This window comes from Jaculus jaculus, chromosome 1 (genome assembly GCF_020740685.1).
Source record: "Jaculus jaculus isolate mJacJac1 chromosome 1, mJacJac1.mat.Y.cur, whole genome shotgun sequence".
In the NCBI taxonomy this organism is placed as follows: Eukaryota; Metazoa; Chordata; class Mammalia; order Rodentia; family Dipodidae; genus Jaculus; species Jaculus jaculus.
In genome coordinates this window covers 222294150-222310691 of record NC_059102.1, presented here as the reverse complement: position 1 = coordinate 222310691, position 16542 = coordinate 222294150, and positions in this window count along the sequence as shown.

Below are 16542 nucleotides of genomic sequence, written 5' to 3'. Positions count from 1 at the left end.
TCAGCTGTAAAGTATTATGTAAGTTGTGTAATTTGCAGTGAATTTACTCGTCCCTGATAACTCACCTTACTTCTGAGTCCTGCTTGCAATACTTGTCTTGTTTTGGGCCAGAGTCTCCTTTTACTAATTTTGGGGTTTGTGGTGCTCTGAAGAGTCTCAAATTTCTCCCCTGCAGGACTGGGGTTACAGGTACACATAGTCACCCCCAGCTGCTTTGCATGTGATCTAGAGATTTGAACTTGGGCAGCCTCAGGCTCTCAAATGTGAGCAGGAAGCATACCTAATGTCTGAGCCTCTCCAACCCATGACTTTTTTTTTTTTGGTTTGTCGAGGTAGGGTCTCACTCTGGCCCAGGCTGACCTGGAATTCACTATGGAGTCTCAGGGTGGTCTCGAACCATGACGATCCTCCTACTTCTGTCTCCTGAGTGCTGGGATTAAAGGCATGAGCTACCATTCCCGGCTCAATAAAATATTTTTAAAAACATCTTGGGCTGAATTCCAGGTCAGCCTGGGCCAGAGTGAGACCTTACCTTGAAAAACATATATCTATATCTATATCTAATCTATATCTATACCTATATATAAAATTTATTTATTTATTTGAGAGAGAGAGAGAATGAATGGGTGTGCCAGGGCCTCCAGCCACTGCAAACGAACTCTAGATGCACGCGCCCCCTTGTGCATCTGACTTATGTGGATCCAGGATCCTTTGGCTTTGCAGGCAAATGTCTTAACCACTAAGCCATCTCTCCAGCCCCAGCCCATGATTTTTTTAAAAAATATTTTTATTTATTTGAGAGAGAAAAAGAGAGAGAGAGAATGAGTGTGCCAGAACCTCTAGCCACTGCAAACAAACTCCTGATGCATAAGCCACCTTGTGCATCTGGCTTTATGTGGGTACTGGGGAATTGAACCTGCATCTTTTGGCTTTTCAGGCAAGCACCTTAACCACAAAGCTATCTCTCCAGCCCCAGCCCCCTATTTTAAAGTAGGTTAAGTAGGTTAAATGATAATCTAGCAGAAAATAGCAATCTTAAAAGAAACATACTGGGTACAGAGTCCCCTGACAGGCCAGGAGTTACCCATAAAGCACAGAGATAAGTCTCTGGTTGCTCTTAAGCCACCCACAAGGAGAGAGCAGGGAACACAGAGAGAAACTCCCACTTGCCCACAAGCCCCCACAAGGAGAGACTAAAGAACAGAGAGATGTTTCTTGCCCACAAGTTACCCACATGGAGAAGCCAGGGAACAGAGATAAGTTCCCTATCTGCTCTGCGCATTACTGACATAGTTTTGGACTAACTGGAATGAGAATTATAAGAAAATTAAACTATGTAGTTGCCTGTTCATGCCATGTATGGTTCTATAACCTTGCTTGCTTGTATCTGCTGTAGAAAAAAAGTTGTGAAAAGCCCTGTATGCCTAAGCCCAGGGCTGATGCCATTAAAGAGAGATCTGGGGGCTGGAGAGATGGCTTAGCGGTTAAGCGCTTGCCTGTGAAGTCTAAGGACCCTGGTTGGAGGCCCGATTTCCGCAGGACCCACTTTAGCCAGATGCACGTCTGGAGTTTGTTTGCAGTGGCTGGAAGCCCTGGCTCGCTCATTCTCTCTCTCTCTGTCTCTTTCTGTCTGTTGCTCTCAAATAAAAATAAAATAAAATAAATTTAAAAAAAAGATCTGGGTGTCAGATTGCTAGTGTGAATAAATCTTCCTCTCTGTCTGAACAGCTCTGCATCTGTCAGGAAATTCCCACAATGATAACATAGGTGATTAAAAGGCTCCCAAGGTTTTTGTTTTTGTTAGGGATTACAGATCCTATTCACTTTAATATCTTTTTTTTTTTTTTTTTTTTTTTTTTTAGGTAGGGTCTTGCTTTAGCCCAGGCTAACCTGGAATTTTCTCTCTCTTTTTTTTTTTTTTTGGGTTTTCAAGGTAGGGTCTCACTCTGGCTCAGGCTGACCTGAAATTCACTCTGTAGTTTCAGGGTGGCCTTGAACTCTCAGCGAGCCTCCTACCTCTGCCTCTTGAGTGCTGGGATTAAAGGCGTGCGCCACCACACCCGGCTCTGACCTGGAATTCTCTATGTGGCCTCAGGCTGGTCTCAAACCCACAGCAATCCTTCTACTTCAGCCTACCCAGTGCTGGGATTAAAGGCATGCACCACCACACCTGGCACTTTGATATCCGTTTTTGTGTTTTTCAAGGCAGGGTCTCACTCTAGCCCAAGCTAACCTGAGATTCATCTATAGCTCCTGATTGGTCTCAAACTCATAATGATCCTCCTACCTCAGCCTCCAAGTGCTGGAATCAAAGGTATGTGCCACCATGCCTGGCTTAATTTATTTTTTATTTTTATATAAAGGGTTTATGTATAGTCCTGACTAAGCTCCAACTCAACATCATTCTGCCTCAGCCTTCTGAGTCTGGGGATGACAGACATGTACCTTCTTGTTACAGTTTGCAGTGACCAATTTTGTGCATGCAGTAATTTTCAGTTTTGCACTAGCATGTATCAGTAATAAAGCTAGTTGAAAATTTTAGATTGCAATGAAATGTGTCCCTGTTTTGTTTAGCATAGAGCTTTTCAGATCATGTCTCATGTGTTAATTTTTCTCAAGTCATAGTTTGGATTTTACTAAGTCAATATATATATATACAATTTGTAACAGAATCATAACCTGTCATAATGAAACAATAAAGACACATGGATGTCCTAAATGTCATACTTTTTTTTTTCCGGAGAACATTATGTGGAATGGTGTCACCTGGTTCCCTCTTGTTCACATCTCACTATGGAAAGCATTCTGTTGTAGGTGTGGATGTCAGAATTATAATGCTTATTTTTTGTCTGATTGCCCAGTTGGATAATTGGCAAGTTGTATATTATCTTTGATTAGGAATTTTAGGGATGGATATTCCTTTAAACATAGATTCACACTCGGAAGATGACTGTATCTAGCTATTGTATTAGATGGGAATGTGGAATGGCTTCTAAGAAAGAACAAGAGAATGGAAAAGACGATGCATTTTTCCTCTTACCATTTGCCATGATATGTATAATTAACAATTTATACATTTGTGCTAAATGCATGTGTTTTATATACATATTTTTTCCCCCTCAAAACTTTTATGACCTCATTTCAAATGAAAATGCCATAGTTGATACCAGCTCCCTAATTCAAGACACAAGTAGTTTCTAATTTTATAGCTATATATACAGATTTTTTTCCTGGTTAATAGTATTCTTTTTTGGCTTAAAATTAAAAAAAAAAAAATTTATGAGAGGGAGAGAGAAAATGAGAATTGGTGTGCCAAGGCTTCCAGCCACTGCAGTTGAACTTCAGACAGGTGTACCACCTTGTGCACATGTGCAACCATGTGCCCTTATGTCACCGTGTGCCCTTGTGTCACCTTGTGTGTTTGGCTTACCTGGGATCTGGAGAGTCAAACATACATCCCTTGGCTTCTCAGGCAAGTGCTTTAACCGCTAAGCCATTTCTCCAGCCCCCAGGTCTTTTTTCTTTAAAAAGTGATCCAACAGAAATTAGGAAATATTTTAAAATCATTGACAGTAAAGACATTAGTGTAGGCAAAAGAGACAATCTTGCAGTGATGTGACCCTGATAGACACATGTTGCGTTGGTGTGGAACTGTGCGCATTAAAGTTATTAGGTCAGGGCTGGGGAGATGGTCCAGCAGTTAAGGTGCTTTGCTAGCAAAGCCTGCTGGCATGGGTTCAGTTCCCTAGTACTCACATACCTGAAAAATGTTTAAATGTTAAACCAACCTTATATTATACTGTATGATCTCATTGATGTTCTATTTTTATATAATAAAACCCCACAAACTTAGTGACTTAAACAAAAGAAATTTATTCTCTTATAATTCTGAAGACCAGAAGTCCAAAACAAATCTATCAGAGTAAATAAGCCACATTGATATCATAAAGGATAAAAATCATATAGTCATCTCAATACATCTAAAAGAAGTTAATGAAAATCAACCCCCTGGTATAATATTAGCCCTTCTTTGGACCTTTTTCCCCCTTCTCATAGTCCCTTGTGTAATTTTTGACTTTTAATAACATTCAACTCACTTGTGTAATAACACTAAGCAAATGAATAATACAGGAAAACTTTTTCAATTTGATAAAAGGTATTCACAGAATACTCTTGAAGTCAGTATCACATTAAATGATGAAGATGGAGAGGTTTCTTTTATGACTCAGAAAAACACAAGTTTTTCCTCTTTCACCACTTTCATACAATATTGTACTGGAGCACCCAACCAGTGAAGTAACACCAAAAAGAAAAAAGTCAGGTGAACTGGTGCAAACCTATATCCCAGCACTCCAGAAGAAGAAGAAAAAGGAGGATTGTAGGGGTCTTTTAGCCTGTCCTAATAAAACCTTTCTGTTTGCAAAACACTTTGTGATTCTACAGACACCATGTTTTGGGAATAAGGACATCTGTGCTTATCCCAGAATTCTGGAAACAGAGTTTGTGATGTCCATTCTCCTGTTGTTAGTGAGTGTTGGGCCTTGAGAGGCCCAGACGTGAGGCATAATGGAAATTCCTGAACCTAGCTAAAGTTTGGCAAACTGCCTCCCACCAACTATGATTCAGCAGGGGGCCAAATGGCTTCTGGCCTGCTACTTCTGCACAGGAAGTTAGAGTGAGAACCAATCATCTCAGAGGTCGTGGCATGCTATTGGCCCTTACATCCTAAAATCCCTGCCTTTGTTCTCAACATTATATAAACACCTGCCGGTAACAATAAAGTGAGTTCCTGCTTTGAGGAGACTTCCGGCTCAGTGGTTTTGTCCATGGCCTTCGACACCCACCCTCCTCCTCAACCCCTTGGGAGGAACCAGTGGGCCTGGTCCTCCCCCAGCACTACCTGCCCGGGGGAGCCCAGCACCTGGCGCCCAACGTGGGGCAAAAGAAACCTGGCAGACTAGTGCCCCGTGAGAGGCATTCTCATTGAGGAGGTCAGTTGGTGTGCATGTGCGGGTGAGTGTACCCTCATAAGTTATGAGGCAGTCTTCATATTTAATGTGCTAAATTTTGCTTCTATAACCTGTACTTGCTTATCAACATCTCTTCGTTCTCTTTCCCTTTCCTTTCACTTTCAGTTCGCCGGCGAGCTGCATCTATGACCTTTGTACAGCATGTTTACCTATCTTTTGGATCCTTGTGTTTGTGTTGTACTTGTGTGTCTGTGGGTTGCAATAGCCCTAATTTTATGGAAATTTCTCTCTCGACTTTATAATATGGGACAGTCTACCTCTAAATCCAATCCTGCCTTAGAATCTCTCAGGGCACTCCTAAAGAGTAGAGGGCTTAATTTAACTGATAATCAGGCTCGACAGACCTGGGATTGCCTTCTTAAACTGGTGCCATGGCTGCTGGAAGGAAGTCTCTTTGATTGGGACATTTGGGATAGGGTAGAGGCCCTTGTTTGTCAGGCACATGTGGAGAAGGGTCAAATATCCCCCTTAGGGGTCCTCCCTATGATCTCAGCCCTCAAGTGTTGCTTCCCTCCAAGGCCAACCAAACATAAACAAGAAACAGAGGAAGAAGATAGTATACAGCCTGATCCAACTACTTTTCCTGGAGATATAGCTTTAAAAACCCCAGAAAAGGGTACATCTTTATACCCCTCACTCGATCCCTTTGAGAGTTCTCCCTGGCCTTCCAGGGGACCTCCTCCACCTCCTCCATCGACTAATCCTTTCTGGACCCTCTTGGCCTCTCCTTCATATTCGGCCACCAAGCCACCAGAAAATAAAGCTACTGTTTTTAGTTCCTGCCAATCTAAATCCTGGGGGCAATCGCCCTGCTGCCTGGTATCCATGGAAAGCTCAGGACCTTAAGGATCTTAAAAAGGCAGTCTCGGAGGATGGACCTAACTCTCCTTGGTCTGAGACCCTATTACAGGGACTTGCCCATCAACCTTGTACAACCCAAGGTTGGAAAAATCTAGTCAGGGCTGTCTTGTCAGGTCCCCTATACATTAAGTGGTGTGCCTTTTTAAAAGATGAGTACCATACACAGGCAGAGCGAAACCAAAGTCAACAGCCCCCTGTGCCAATAACTTTTGGGATGCTCTCTGGTACCCCTGATCAATATGCTACAGGCACTTGACAGGTGGCTATACCTGATCCATATAGGGACCAGGTCAGGGCACTGGGCTTGGCGGCACGGAAAAGGCATGATGAGGGACCTTCTGAAGCCCCCCCCCCTTATGGGTATTACTCAGAAACCATCTGAGGACTTGGCTACATTTATAGATAGGGTGAAAAAAGCCTTCAAAGAAAATTTCCCCCAGGGGCATTACGGGATCAGTTTACTAAAATGTTGGTTTGGGAAGGGATGACGCCTGATCACTGCCTTGCCTGTGCAGGCCTCAAGGACAACTCCATGAGTAGATGGCTTGTAGCCACCAAGGATGTTGGCACTATCTCCCATCAGGCTAGGGCCATGGCTGCCGCCCTTCAGGAAAATAAACAGAGAGATTTGGTCACTACAATCTGCGCATTACAGTGAAATCCTAAAAACTCAACATGTTTTGGGTGCAGGGATGAGGGCCACTTTAAAAAGGAATGCCCCAACAAGACAAAGCCTCCATCACCCTTGGGGGGTTCGACCAATGCCCCTTGCACCCGCTGGCCTAAATACAAAAAGGCGTTCATTGGGCTAGGGAATGTTGGTCAAAGTTTGACATACAGGGAAAGCCTTTAAACTCCTCCTGGGGCTCCCCCCAGCCCTGTTAAATAAGGGGAAAGAGACCATCAAAGCCCATTGGACCGTTCTTTTGGTTCCTGGCATTAGACCCAAAATTATTTTAAATATTGGCAATAAAAGATTCAAACTTCTCATCGACACTGAAGCGGACCGAATGGTCTTGAGAAAGGAGGAAGTGCCCCCCTCCTGGCAGCTTGTGCCTGGCCCTCCCCTACTGGGAGTTGGCGAGCAATCCACCTCCTGGGAGACTGCCACGTGGCTCCCTTGAACTGATCCAGGTAGGGGCAGGGAAGAAGTCTGCCCTCTCGTGGTGACTGGGCTCACTGCTAACTTACTGGTGCAAGACATCCTTGGAGATGCCAAGGCTTTCATCACTACTGAAAATAAGGCCTTTTATAATGATTTGTTAGATAAAAAAGAATATCAACAACAGTTTGAGGAAGGGAGGGAATGTTATCCCAATTATAGAGATGACCCTTACTTTGAGCAACTCAGACAAAAGTATTCCAATGAACATCCCCAATTCTAAGGGCCACTGCCCAGCCCCGCCCCCCGTTTAAAATCCAGTGGAGACTGGAGGATCCTATATGGGTTGAGCAGTGGCCTCTCCCTTCTTCTAAGTTACACCAACTCCACATACTTATTGAACAACAGTTGGAGGCCATATCTGTCCCTCCACTAGTCCCTGGAACTCTCCTGTGTTTGTCATAAAAAAGCCTAATGGGTCCTGGAGATTTTTACATAATTTAAGGAAGATCAATAAACACATAATACCCTTCAGAACCTCCCAGAGGGGACTCCCATGGATCCCAGCTATTCCCAATATATACCATATTACTACAATTAACATTAAAGATTGCTTCTTCTCTATCCCTCTCCATCCAGGAGACATGGAAAAATTTACATTCTCTGTACCCACTGTTAATTTTTGTGGCGATTTGAGTGGACTGTCTTACCTCAGGACATGGCTAATAGCCCACCCATTTGTCAATGATACCTGCCATCCATTTTCTCTTCTCTTATCAATCTCCCCAATACCCTGATTTATATTTACATGGAAGATATTATTCTTGGGTGCCTGGATTCCTCCATACTCCAGGACCTTACCCACCAATGTCTAACTATCCTTCATACTCACAGCTTTAATGTAGCTCCTGAGAAAGTTCAAACTGTGCCTCCCTTTAAGATCTTGGGCTTGATACTTACCCTAGATACAGTTTCACCTGTTAAACCACAACTTTATATTCAGGATTCTTACACCTTGCCTCAACTCCAGAAGCTCTTGGGAGAAATTAACTGGATGAGGCCCTGGATACATATAACCACTGAGAAATTATCCCCCTTGTTTGATCTACTAAGGGGCCTTGATTTTCGTCCCAAGTAACCCTAATACCTGGGCAGAGACAAGTCCTCCATAGAGTCCAGGAGGTCATAGATAACTCTAATCTCAAATGATTAGACCCTGATCTCCCTCTTTCCCTCTACCTTTTCCTTGGGGAGACCCTGATAACTGCCTTGCTGGCTCAAAAGGGAAAGCCTATTCAGTGGATTCACCTCTCAATCGGTGGGGCCCCTAGGGTTTATTCTTTAAGTAACCAAGTAGCTGATTGCATCATTAAAGGAAGGGAAACTTCCATTAGACTCTTTGGTATTGAGCTTCACTCCATTATTACCCCATATAAAATAAACTGATTTCACTTGGCTCCAAAGAAATAATGCAAGGGTTGCTTTGGCACTTGAAGGGTTCTTGGGTACAATCAACTGCCATTATGGCCCTTATAAGTAGATGAGCTCTTTTTCCAGTTGGAGTGGAGACCCCCCAGGCTTTTCCTACCTCAACCCAACCCTGACTTCCTCATTGCCTTTACAGATGGGGGATGCCTGGTAGCTTCCCTGGTTGTATATCCCCCCTTTAAATTGGGGGTCAAACCTAAGCCCATCAAGTGCACCTCTCAGGAAATAGAGGGATCAGAACAGTACAAAGAGCTTTTTGTGGTTGTTCTGGCTCTACATACTATTCAGGAGCCATTCAATTTATTTTCTGACAGCCTCTATGTGATAAACCTATTGCCCAATCTTATTGAAGCTCACATTAGACTTGATTCCAACCCTATATCCCCCTTAATGATCCAGGCTTGTGCCCTACTCAAACAAAGAGTCCCACCCTATCTTCATACAACAACTTCGAGGCCATCAAAATTTACCAGGTTTTCTGTCTGAAGGAAATAGCTTGGCCAATCAATTGACCTCTGCTGCTCACTGTCACATTGTCTCAGAGGCTATACAATTTCATTCCCTAACCCACACCAACTGGAGAGGCCTTAAACAAAGATTCCCCCAAATACCAAATAAAAATCTTAAAAAGATTATTAGGACATGCAAATCTTGCCAACCCTTCCTCCAGGTTCCCTCCCTCCAAACTTCCAGGAGTAACCCTCAGGGCCTTTGCCCCAACCATCTTTGGCAAATGGATGTTACTCATTATTCCCCCTTTGGAAAACTTAAATATATCTTTTTATCAGTTGATGCTTTCTCCCGTGCCTGTTGGGCATCTGCACATGCTGGGGAGAAATCTAAACATGCCATTAGTCATATGCTTCAATGTTTTGCCACTCTCAGGCTGCCCGATCAAGTAAAAACAGATAATGGCCCCTGCTTTGTAAGTAAAAACTTTACAAGTTTCCTCCAGACGTGGCAAATTACACATGCCACAGGCATTTCCTATAACCCTTGAGGCCAAGCTATGGTTCAAAGATATAGCCAAACACTTAAATCACAATTACAAAAACAAAAGGGGAATCACTACTCCCTGCCATGATCAGCTAAAGAAAGCATTATTCACCTTAAATATTTTAAATTTTTCTAGAAATGAAAAAATATCTCCATTTCAAAAACGTGTGTCATCCTCTGTCACATACAGCTTGATCAAGGTCAAATGGAGAGACCAATTGACTGGGGCCTGGAAAAGACAAGACCCACCCCTCATAGCAGGGAGAGGGTTTGGATGTGTCTTCCCTCAAGATGAAAAAAGACCCATTTGGATACCAGCGAGGGACCTAAAATACTTACCCCAATAAGGGGACACTGATAATCACCCCTCCAGGGACTGTCCCACCCCTAAGGACTGTTCCTAAAATGGTCATCACCCTGCTAAACCAAACAATTTCCTCCCATGTAGAGGATTGCTGGCTTTGCCTCCAATCTGGGCCTCCCCAGCTGCTTGTGGTAATCACCAATAATACAACCACAGTTGCCCATATGACCCTAATTGTTGGGTTGGGAATAACCGTAGGCATGGCCACTGGGACAGCCAGGATGGGTATGACAGTCCATCTCCACAGAAAGCTCCCTTTCCAGTTGATTAGTGACATAAACGCCACGTTCAACACTATCCTTGATCTCCAACAACATCTAGATTCCCTGGCTGAGGTAGTGCTACAAAACAGGAGGTTACTAGACCTATTAATGGCCAAAAAGGGAGGCATATGCTTGTTTTTACAGGCAAAATACTATTTATAGGCCAATAGATCAGGAATTGTTCAGGACAAGATCAAAAGACTTCAAGAGGACCTGGAGAGGAGACGGTGGGGCCTTCAAGACAACCCACTGTAGATGGGCTTACATGGCTTTTTACCCTACCTTCTCCCCCTACTTGGGCCCCTCCTTCTCCTTATCCTCACTGTCAGGCCTTGTGTAATTAACAAAATTACACAATTCATTCACCAGTGGCTAAAGACAATAAAAATCCATCAGGTTGAGATACATTACCACAGGCTGGCAACTCAGGAATTAAGTTCCTCATATGACCCACTGCCACCTCTTCTGCCCTCCACGTGACCGATGACGGGCAAGATCTCAGACTGACTGAGACTAAACACATGGTGCCCAGTGACGGGTAAGATCTCCAGAGGGGGACAATCTAAGACAGGAGCCATAGTGACTAATGCTCTTACAAAAACAAAAGGGGAGATGTTGAGCCGTGAGGGGCCTAGTGGAACTTCCTGACCCTAGGTAAAGTTTGGCGAACTGCCTCTGCCCTAGCTATGACTCAGCAGGAGGCCAAATGGCCTCTCGACTGCTACTTCCGCACAGGAAGTTAAGAGTTACCTCCCGTGTGCACTTAGAACTCAGCAGGGCGCCAAATGGCCTCTGGCCTGCTACTTTTGCACAGGAAGTTAGAGTTAGACCCAATCATCTCGGAGGTCGTGGTATGCTATTGGCCCTTACATCTCACCCCATCCTAAAATCCCCACCTTCATTCTCAACATTATATAAACACATGTCAGTAATAATAAAGTGAGTGCATGCTTTGACAAGACTCCCAGCACAGTGGTTTTGTTCCTGGCAGACGACACCCACCCTCCTCCTCGACCCCTTGGGAGGAACCAGCCGGCCTGGTCCTCCCCCAGCACTACCTGCCAGGGGAGCCCGGCAAGTGAGGTCTAATATTCATCTACAGTTTCAAGCTATCCAGAATGTCTCCTGCTTCTGAGATAGGGTAGTTGCCATCTATTGTGTTTTGTTGAAACAATTATCTGCATAGATTACATGAACTTTGTACACAGAGACTTTATTGGAGGAGAGTCTAGTAGTAGAGGGACACTTCCCATCTCAGCACGGGAAATGCGAGGTGCCCATCTAGCATTGGGCCAGGGATGTTGTATGTACAAGGAGAGGAAAAGGAGAAGCATTAGCAAGTGTGAAGGACGTGAACTTCTTTGTACTTCTTAGGAGATGGCTAGTCAGGTATCCAGCTCTCCTAGGGTTATCCAATAGCATGGGACAGTCTCCTGATAGACTTCTTGGCAGTCAGTAGAAGTAGGATGAATTTCTCAGACCCTCAATAGAGAGACTTTCTAACTTTAGTAGTACCAAAAGTATTCTTTAGATATAAGTCTGACAAAAATGTGCAAGTTCTGAGTGCTGGGAAGCTGACAACAATAGAAGATTGCACCCTACATTGCTAGCTTTGCTCTGGTCTCTGGGAGTTCCTGTGACACAAGGCCCCTATTTTGTTCATATGGGAATCCACACATGTTTTCTTTTTTAAAAATTTTTAAATTTTTATTAACATTTTTCATGATTATAAAAAAAAAATCCCATGGTAATCCCCCCCGCCACACTTTCCCCTTTGAAATTCCATTCTTCATCATATTACCTCCCTATCTCAATCACTGTACTTACATATATACAATATCAACTTATAAAGTACCCTCCTCCTGTCCTTTCTCTTCCCTTTATGTCTCCTTGTTAACTTATTGGCCTCTGCTACTAAATATTTTCCTTCTCACGCAGAAGCCCAATCATCTGTAGCTAGGATCCACATATGAGAGAGAACATGTGGCACTTGGCTTTCTGGGCCTAGGTTAACTCACTTAATATAATCCTTTCCAGGTCCATCCATTTTTCTGCAAATTTCATAACTTCATTTTTCTTTACCACTGAGTAGAACTCCATTGTAAAAAGGTGCCACATCTTCATTATCCACTCATCAGTTGAGGGACATCTAGGCTGGTTCCATTTCCCAGCTATTATAAATTGAGCAGCGATAAACATGGTTGAGCATGTACTTCTAAGGAAATGAGATGAGTCCTTTGGATATATGCCTAGGAGTTCTATAGCTGGGTCATATGGTAGATCAATCTTTAGCTGTTTTAGGAACCTCCACACTGATTTCCACAATGGTTGGACCAGATTGCATTCCCACCAGCAGTGTAGAAGTGTTCCTTTTTTCCATATCCCCACCAACATTTATGATCATTTGTTTTCATGATGGTGGCCAATCTGACAGGAGTGAGATGGCATCTCAATGTAGTTTTAATCTGAATTTCCCTGATGACTAGTGATGTAGAACATTTTTTTAGATGCTTATATGCCGTTTGTATTTCTTCCTTGGAGAATGCTCTATTTAGCTCCATAGCCCATTTTCTAAACAATTTTTATTAGCATTTTCCATGATTATAAAAAGATATCCCATGGTAATTGCCTCCCTCCCCCCAACACTTTTCCCTTTGAAATTCCATTCTCCATCACATTACCTAAATCTCAATCATTGTACTTACATATATACAATTATCAACCTATTAAGTACCTTCCTCCCTTCCTTTATCTTCCCTTTATGTCTCCTTTTTAACTTACTGGCCTCTGCTACTAAGTATTTTCATTCTCACACAGAAGCCCAATCATCTGTAGCTAGGATCCACATATGAGAGAAATCATGGCTTTCAGGGCTGGGTTACCTCACTTAATATAATCCTTTCCAGGTCCATCCATTTTTCTGCAAATTTCATAACTTCATTTTACTTTACCGTTGAGGAGAACTCCATTGTATAAATGTGCCACATCTTCATTATCCACTCATCAGTTGAGGGACATATAGGCTGGTTCCATTTCCCAGCTATTATAAATTGAGCAGCAATAAACATGGTTGAGCATGTACTTCTAAGGAAATGAGATGAGTCTTTTGGATATATGCCTAGGAGCGCTATAGCTGGGTCATATGGTAGATCAATCTCTAGCTGTTTTAGGAACCTCCACACTGTTTTCCACAATGGCTGGACCAGATTGCATTCCCACCAGCAGTACAGAAGGGTTCCTTTTTTTCCACATCCCCGCCAACATTTATGATCATTTGTTTTCATGATGGTGGCCAATCTGACAGGAGTGAGATGGAATCTCAATGTAGTTTTAATCTGCATTTCCCTGATGACTAGTGACGTAGAACATTTTTTTAGATGCTTATATGCCATTCGTATTTCTTCCTTTGAGAACTCTCTATTTAGCTCCATAGCCCATTTTTTGATTGGCTTGTTTGATTCCTTAGTATTTAACTTTTTGAGTTCTTTGTATATCCTAGATATTAATCCTCTATCAGATATATAGCTGGCGAAGATTTTTTCCCATTCTGTAGATTGCCTCTTTGCTTTTTTCACTGTGTCCTTTGCGGTGCAAAATCTTTGTAACTTCATTAGGTCCCAGTGGTTAATCTGTGGTTTTATTGCCTGAGCAATTGGGGTTGTATTCAGAAAGTCTTTGCCAAGACCAATATGTTGAAGGGTTTCCCCTACTTTTTCCTCTAGCAGTTTCAAAGTTTCCGGTCTGATGTTAAGGTCTTTAATCCATTTGGACTTAATTCTGTGCATGGCAAGAGAGAAGAATCTATTTTCATCATTCTGCAGATACATATCCAGTTTTCAAAACACCATTTGCTGAAGAGGCTATCTCTTCTCCAATGAGTATTTTTGGCATTTTTATGGAATATCAGGTGGCTATAGCTACTTGGGCTTACATATGGGTCGACTATTCTGTCCCACTGATCTACATATCTGTTTTTGTGCCAGTATCAGGCTGTTTTTGTTACTATGGCTCTGTAGTCTAGGTTAAAATCAGGTATGATGATACCACCAGCCTTATTTTTGTTGCTCAGTATTATTTTAGATATTCGAGGTTTTTTGTGTTTCCAAATGAATTTTTGAATTGTTTTTTCTATTTCCATGAAGAATGCCTTTGGAATTTTGATAGGGATTGCATTAAATGTGTAGATTGCTTTAGGTAAGATTGCCATTTTCACGATATTGATTCTTCCAATCCAGGAACAAGGGATGTTTCTCCACTTTCTACTGTCCCTATGATTTTTTGAATTTCTCTTGAATCTGTTGTGATGTTACTTTTTTCATCTCTGATTTTATTAATTTGTGTCTCTTCTCTCTTTCTTTTGGTCAGATTTGCTAAGGGTTTGTCAATCTTGTTTATCCTTTTAAAGAACCAACTCTTTGTTTCATTAATTTTTTGGATTTTTTTTGTTTCTATTTCATTAATTTCTGCCCTAATCTTTATTATTTCTTCCCATGTACTGATTTTTGGTTTGCCTTGTTCTTCTTTTTCCAAGGCTTTAAGGTGAAGCATTAGGTCGTTTACTTGTGACCTCTCTAATTTCTTAATATAGGCACTTAAGGCTATAAATTTACCCCTTAGAACTGCCTTTATTGTGTCCCAGGAATTTTGGTATGTTGTGTTCTCCTTATCATTTGACTCTATAAATTTTTTGATTTCCTTCTTGATTTCTTCATTGACCCATTCATCATTTAGAAGTGTATTGTTTAGTTTCCATGATTTTGTGTATGCTCTATAGCCTTCCTTGCTACTGATTTGTATTTTAATTCCATTGTGGTCAGATAGAATGCAAGGAATTATTTCAATTTTCCTGAATTTGTTAAGATTTGCTTTGTTTCCTAATATATGGTCTATTTTAGAATATGTTCCATGTGCTGCTGAAAAGAATGTATATTCTGCAGCCTTTGGATGAAATATCCTGTATATATCTGTTAGGTCCATTTCTTCTATGACCTCATTTAGTCCACATGCCTATCTGTTAATTTTTCTGGGATGACCTGACAATTGATGAGAGTGTGGCATTAAAGTCACCCACCAAAATTGTGTGTGGTGTTATTTGTGACCTTAGTTCTAATAGTGTTTGTTTGATGAATTTGGAAGTCCCCATGTTAGGTGCATATATGTTTAGGATTGTAATGTCCTCCTATTGGAGTGTGCCCTTGATCAATATAAAGTGACCTTCCTTATCTTTTTAAAAATTTTTTTTGGTTTATTTTTATTTATTTATTTGAGAGCGACAGACAGAGAAAGAGGCAGAGAGAGAGAGAGAGAGAGAGGGAGAGAATGGGCGTGCCAGGTCTTCCAGCCGCTGCAGACGAATTCTAGATGCGTGCGCCCCCTTGTGCATCTGGCTAACGTGGGTCCTGGGAAATCGAGCCTTGAACTGGGGTCCTTAGGCTTCACAGGCAAGCGCTTAACCGCTAAGCCATCTCTCCAGCCCCTTCCTTATCTTTTTTGACTAACATTGGACTGACGTTTCTCTTGTCAGATATTAGGATAGCAACCCCTGCTTGTTTTCTAGGCCCATTTGCTTGAAACACCATCTTCCAACCTTTCACCCTAAGATAATGTCTATCCTTTGTAGAAAGGTGAGTTTCTTGGAGACAACAAATTGTAGGATCCTGCTTTTTAACCCAGTCTGCAAACTTATGTCTTTTCATTGGGGCATTAAGGCCATTGATATTAAGAGATATTACTCAAAGGTGTGTATTTATGTTTGCCATTTTTTTTTTTTTTTGTGGTCCTGGTTCTACCTGTGCTCTCTTTTGTTAACTAGTATTTGAGTATTGCTTCTTTTTGCTAGGTTCCTTATATGTGTCCTTTTCCTTTTCTTCAGCATGGAGGATTCTGTCAAGTATTTTCTGTAGAGCTGGTTTTGTCTTCAAATACTCCTTTACCCTGCTTTTGTCATGGAATGTCCTTTTTATCCAACTATATGAATGGATTGCTTTGCAGGATAAAGTAACCTTGGTTGACAGTTGTTATCTTTCAGAACTTGGAATATATCACTCCAAGCCCTTCTGGGTTTTAAAGTTTGTGTGGAATAATCTGCTGTAATCCTGATGGGCTTGTCTTTGTAGGTAACTTGATTTTTCTCTCTAACTGCTTTCAATAGTTTTTTTCTTTGGTTTGTGTGTTTGGAAGTTTGATTATAATATGGTGAGAGAGGTTCTTTCCAGGTTTTGTCTGGCTGGTGTTCTAAAGGCTTCCTGTATCTGCATTGGCACCTCTTTCCCAATTTGGGGTCCATGATTTTGTTGAAGATGACTACTAAGCCTTTGGAGTGGAATTCTTCTCCTTCTACTATGCCCTGAATTCTTATATTTTATCTTTTCATAGTGTCCCAAATATCTTGAAATTCCCACTCATACTTTTCTGTAAGTTTGTCTTTCTCTTTATTGG